Consider the following 6,086-nt stretch of genomic DNA (forward strand, 5'->3'; position numbering starts at 1 on the left):
TAAACGAGAACCGAGGGTCTCGTCATATATAGTACAACGGTAAAAAGTCTGACGAAAACGGATGTCGGATGAAGAAGTTATGAATTTTTAACGGATTTTCCTGTCCCGGTCTGTTAAAAATAATAATATTAAAAATAAAGTCAAAATTAGCCGACAAAGTCTAAATGAAAGTTTTAGAGTGTAATTTTAGCTATGCGTGCATATAAAGAACGTCCAAAACGGAGCTCGTATGCGAAAGTTATGGATTTTAGAAGTTCGGGGCCCGAAAATCGAAAAATTTTGCATGAATAGTACCGGCCACGTCACCTCGCACGAAGCAGGTGCGTTGCCGGAGACGTGGCCCAGACCGAGCTGCTTCACTGCTTGCTTCTGAGACCGACACGTGTTCTTCCGTGATTCTCCGAAGTCGAGGTCCAGCAGGAGCGAGACACGCCTCGCCTACCAGCCTTGTATCCGAACCTCCTTGCCGAACCTCGCATGCACGCCAGCTGGTCCGAACCTCGCATCCGAGCCTCCCCTTCTCGCCACCTGCCCCTCGCTGTTGTTGCCACCGAGCCCTTCGCTCCTTAGCCAACTCCGAACCTCAGCCCTATATAAAGAGGACATGCGAGATCTTCCGACTAACTTTGAAAATTTGCCACTTTTAGCCCCTATTTCCATATTTTCTTCATTTTGACTTTCCCCGAAGCCCTGAAATCAATTTTAGCACCCGAAACACGTCCCTAGACCTCCGAGAAGTCCAAAAATTTTATCTTTTGGTTTTGAAGCCCTACCTTCGCAGAGCCCGGTTTTCAATTAAGCTCCCGGTTTTCAACATAGAAAGGCATATTTAAAGCCGAAGTGTTGTCCAAATTACTATTTTAACCCCCGGTTAACTTAAGGTGAGTTCAATATATAGGAACAATTGTATGTTATGTGTTATGTGTGCTATGTGCTTTTCAGTATTATCATTCTGAGTTATTTTCTCGTGTTATTCGCTATGTTTATAGCAATTGTAATACCTTTGACCATGTGATCAGTGAAAGGACTTAGATTCACATTGGTACTGGTACGTAGCCTCTGGCCATGTAGAGAATGTCTCCGTAAGAGAATGACTTCTATTCTGTGGCATTGGCAAATGGTTAGACAGGACTATAAGCCTGAAATCTAACAAGATGTTAATCAGAAATTGTACGTCTTCTATGCCATTTGGGCCAAAGCTTTATTGATGTATATCAAAAAAATTGAAAAGAATATCTTTGATTGATATGAACGCTTGTCACATGATCTCACATACATCTTGTTGTTCCTCTTTGCTTTGCCATATTGAAGTATATATATGGCATAACATTATATTGTATCTATTTTTGAACTCACTAAGCGTCACCGCTTACCCTATCAATGTTTAACAATTGCAGGTGATAAATAACTAGTATGTTTACATACTATTGAAAGATGTAGAATAGTTTGTAATAGTACTTTTGTACTACTTTTTATGTTTGTATAAATTACAGTATCCTGGGTAGTTATGTAATATATATAACATTTTGTAATAGAAGGTTTGTATCCAATAGTTTGTAAATCCTTTATATCAATATAAAATATTGTTTTTATGAATATGCAAATAGCATGTTTTGGAGTAATGATATTGTGAAGTACGAAAGTTTGGGTCTTTCAAAAATACGAAAGAATGGGGTCTTTCATAAACTGTGAGATATCCCACAATAAAAAAAACTCAAGGACGAAAATATAAACAAATGATCCTAACAAATAAATTTATAAGAGTGTTATATGTTATCTTTGTTTAAAAAAAATAAAAAATATATAAAATAAATATAAAATAAAAAAAATATAAAAAATTATTAAATTAATGTGTGACCTTTGGGACTCGAACAATTAAACTCCGAGGGGTGTTCTACACCTAATTGCCTAAAACAAAATTGTTTGGGACTGATTGGGTTGAAAGTTCACTACATGGGGTCCATAGAAAGTCATGAACTTAATAACAAAATAAAGTTAATTTGTGGTCTTTGAGGTTCGGGCAAGTAAACCCGATGGATCTTTTTAAATCTAACACACTAAGGTCATTTGATTTGGATGTGTTGGTTGGAAGCCCGTTACATGCATTTCAAAGAAAGCCATGAGCTTTATTTGTAAGAAAATGTAATTAGGTAGTTTGTATATATTTGTGTTTATAGTTAATTGAATAATGTGTTTAGGAAAAATGCTTGGCTGCCAAAAGGTTCCCTTGGAGTTGAACTTGAACTTATGACATTAGGACTATCTATTGATTACTTTGATTAGTGTAAGTGATTTGAAATTTGTAACTAAGCTGGGTAAATATTAGGGAATTTTTAGAAAAGATATTTCAGAAAAAGATTGTTGTTTATCAACAAATAACTGGAGTCGGTCATTGTCACATTTTTGTAAAACAAAAAAAACATGATTGAGCGTGTTTTGTCACATAAATTTTCAAGAGAGTAAGACCATAACTTGTTCCAAGAGTTGACTTGATGCTATTAAGAGGAAACAAGTGTTGTGATCTTTGATTCTATTGAGTTGCATTAGGGAGTGGTCAAAAGTCTTGTTTTTGCTGTTATATAATATTTTGAGACTTATGCTAAATTGACTCAAGGCACGATAGGTACATTCTCAACAAAACTACAAAAATGAGGCTAATCGGGTTGGATCTCTTTCATGCTTGTTTTAGTTGTTGCATTAAGTTTCAAAAGTTTGAATTTTGATTTTTGTTCATTTACTTTTATTTTATTTTCACCGATCCAAATTTTTCTTGTTCTTTCTTGAGGACAAGAAAGGTTCAAGCTTGGGGAGATTTTTTAGATGAATTTCATGCATCTATTTTGTAGTTTTACTCCATTAAAGTGCATTGCATATAGGCTTAAACTCATGCATTTTGCATGTTTTTTGGGATTTTTCATGAGGCAATTTCATTCACACATTTTTGTGATATTTCATGGACTTTTGGAGGCTAGATCTTGCTTGAGGAGGTTAAAAAGAGTTGAGGACAAAATTTCGGGACTTGCAGAGCACCGAGGAGCAAGATATCAAAGAAATGAATATTTTGGCTTTACGGAGATTTACACGGCTGTGTGAATGGAAGCCTTACGTTTACACGCCCGTGTGTGACATCCCCAATTTCACGGTCAGAAAAGACCGGTTTTGTTTATACTTTATTTCAAAATCAGAGTAACCTTTTAATAAAAGAATTGCGGAATATATCCCAAAACAATAATATGATAAAGATTTATCAAAAGCATTTCCTTAGAAATGTATTTCATTAAAAGACTTGGGATGTCATGTTCGATACAGTACATAAGTATAAACAATACAATATAAACCTTACCACATTATTTCATATTTACAGGCCTATATCCGTAATCCCTCATCCCAACACATCACAACTATGCTCGAGCGCCACTACCTGTAATACATAAAACTGAGTGGGTCAGGCTTGGGAGCCTCGTGAGCATATAGGGTTTTCAACCCATAAATAATAATAAATTTATTAATTTCATCGATCAACAATAAATTTATTAATTTCATCAAACCAACAATAACCCTGATTACCCATTCCCGTTATCCTCACTTTACATCCCTAAACACCTGTACAGGGGACCTAGTCTAAGGATTTTATCATCGGGATGGACACTACTGCTAAGGGGGTTCCTCAATAATAAATTTCCTAAAGGCAACCATGAGGGGGATGGAGTACACCGGTGAACACATTGTTCACAGCACCTACAGGTTGCGAGTCTGCCAGCGTTCCACTGGACTGTCTAGAAGAGTCCGTGGTCGTCATCTATACTCCACTAAATGACTGGAACAACAACAAAATCGAGGCCTCTCATCATTTTAACACACATCAACTATTTCGTCTACCCATGTTTTACCCAACATATTTGTAGATAAAATACATATACAGTTTATAACTTGTATAAAACATTGTATTCAACAATCATCTCAAATAAACAATCAATATAATTACACATAACACGTATTTTATAGAAAATACTTCATATCTTTGTGTAAGATGAAAGTGACTATACACTCACTTGATTTGATGATAATCGGGCAGCAATTCGTTCCTTAAAATGATCGTTTCTGATAACACGGGAGTTTTATTGAGAAACCGGGCTCTACGAGAGTTGGAGCTTCAAAACCGAAAAGATAAAATTTTGCTGGTTTTCGGCACTTCGGGACGTATTACGGGCTTTAAAAATGATACCGGGGCTTCGGGAGAAGTCAAAATAGGCAAAATATAAGTTTAGGGGTGAAAAATGTCAAATTTCCAAAAGTACCCGGGAAGGCTCGCAGCCCCCCCTTTATATAGGGTGCGAGACCGAGAGCTTGTGGCTAAGGAGGCTCCACATAGTGCTTGCGAGGTTCGGACACGGAGGGAGGACGTGGCAGCGAAGGGGCAAGACACGGAGGCGAGCTATGCGAAGGGTCGAGAAGCGAACACGCGTCGGATGCAGCGAAGGCCAGCGAGGCTCGGAAGGGCCACCGATGCGAGGCGCGTCGCTCTTCTATTGGACCTCGGCTTCGGGCCTATCAGAAGCTGACACGAAGAAGGCATGCGTCGGTCTCGGATTCAGCCACGACTCGGTGACGCAGCAGCTTCGTGCGAGGTGATGTGGCCGGCTACTGTTCATGCGAATTTTTCGAATTTTGAGCCCCAAACTTCTAAAATCCAAAACTTTCGCATACGAGCTCCGTTTTTGACGTTCTTTATATGCACGCGTAGCTAAAATTACGCTCTACAACCTTCATTTAGACTTCGTCAACTAATTTTGACTTTAATTTTAATATTATTATTTTTAACAGACCGGGACAGGAAAATCCGTTAAAAATTCATAACTTCTTCATCCGACGTCCGTTTTCATCAGTATTTTTACCGTTGTACTACTATTGACGAGACCTAAGATTCTCGTTTAGGTTGTGTCGGCTAAATATCGCTCGATCTTAAATTCAAGTATTTAGCTGTCTACTGCTAAGCTAAAACTTAGAAAAATCATAACTTCCTCATACGAAGTCAGATTTGGACGTTCTTTTTATCAAAATTCTCGGTTTAACGAATACGATGAATTTTTTTTAGATTGTTAAGGCTAAAAAGCACTTTATCGCAATATTCACTTTTTACGCTTCCCGGTGCCGTGCCAGTTTCGTCGCGAAACTTCGACAAGTCATAACTTATTCGTTATAAGTCGGATTTCGGCGTTCTTTATATCTCCAGAATCCTTGTTTCGTCCACTACAACTTTCTTAAAAGATATCGGCTTTTTCTAATATTTATTTTCAATGCTTATTTTCATTATTAATTAATTCATTCATAATAATTAAGCAAATAAGCATATAATTCACGTAATTCCTCTTTATTACTTCAAAATGAGTTACAAAGGTTGACCTAGACTATTAGAACATTATTAATGCTTTTAGCCCAGAAACACGGGCGTTACACCGTGTAATCGTAAATTTATGTGCAATGTATTATTTCGTTTACGCGTCCGCGTAAACGACAGTATTAATTTATGCGGGCCGTGTAAACGTAAATGCGGGTTTTAAAGCAGCTGTTCACCATTCTTAAAGGGAGGAACCGATTTTTTTAACACGGGAGCTACTCGTCATGTGTGTCATGAAAAAAGTGTTTTCAACACTTACAAAGAAGTTGAAGATGGTGAAAAGCTCTACATGGGAAATGCTGCTACCGCGGATATCAAAGGTGTTGGTGATGTCATTCTAAAAATGACTTCGGGGAAAGAAGTGAAGCTTAGGGATGTCTTGTATGTTCCTGAACTTCGTAAGAATCTAGTGTCGGGTGGTTTGTTGAACCAATTTGGTTTTAAGCTAGTGTTTGAGTCTGACAAGTTTGTTTTGTCCAAAAAATGGTATGTTTGTAGGAAAAGGATATGCCTTGAATGGCATGTTCAAATTGAATGTAATGGTGACAAACAAAATGAATAATGAAAGTTCTAGTTCTGCTTATTTGCTTGAGTGTTCAAATGTTTGGCATGGTCGCTTAGGACATATAAATTACAACTCAATTAAGCGATTAATTAAACTAGAATACATACCAAAACTTAATATTGA

The sequence above is a fragment of the Lactuca serriola genome, chromosome 8 (genome assembly GCF_051521515.1).
Source record: "Lactuca serriola cultivar US96UC23 chromosome 8, Lser_US96UC23_V15, whole genome shotgun sequence".
NCBI classification, from domain to species: Eukaryota; Viridiplantae; Streptophyta; class Magnoliopsida; order Asterales; family Asteraceae; genus Lactuca; species Lactuca serriola.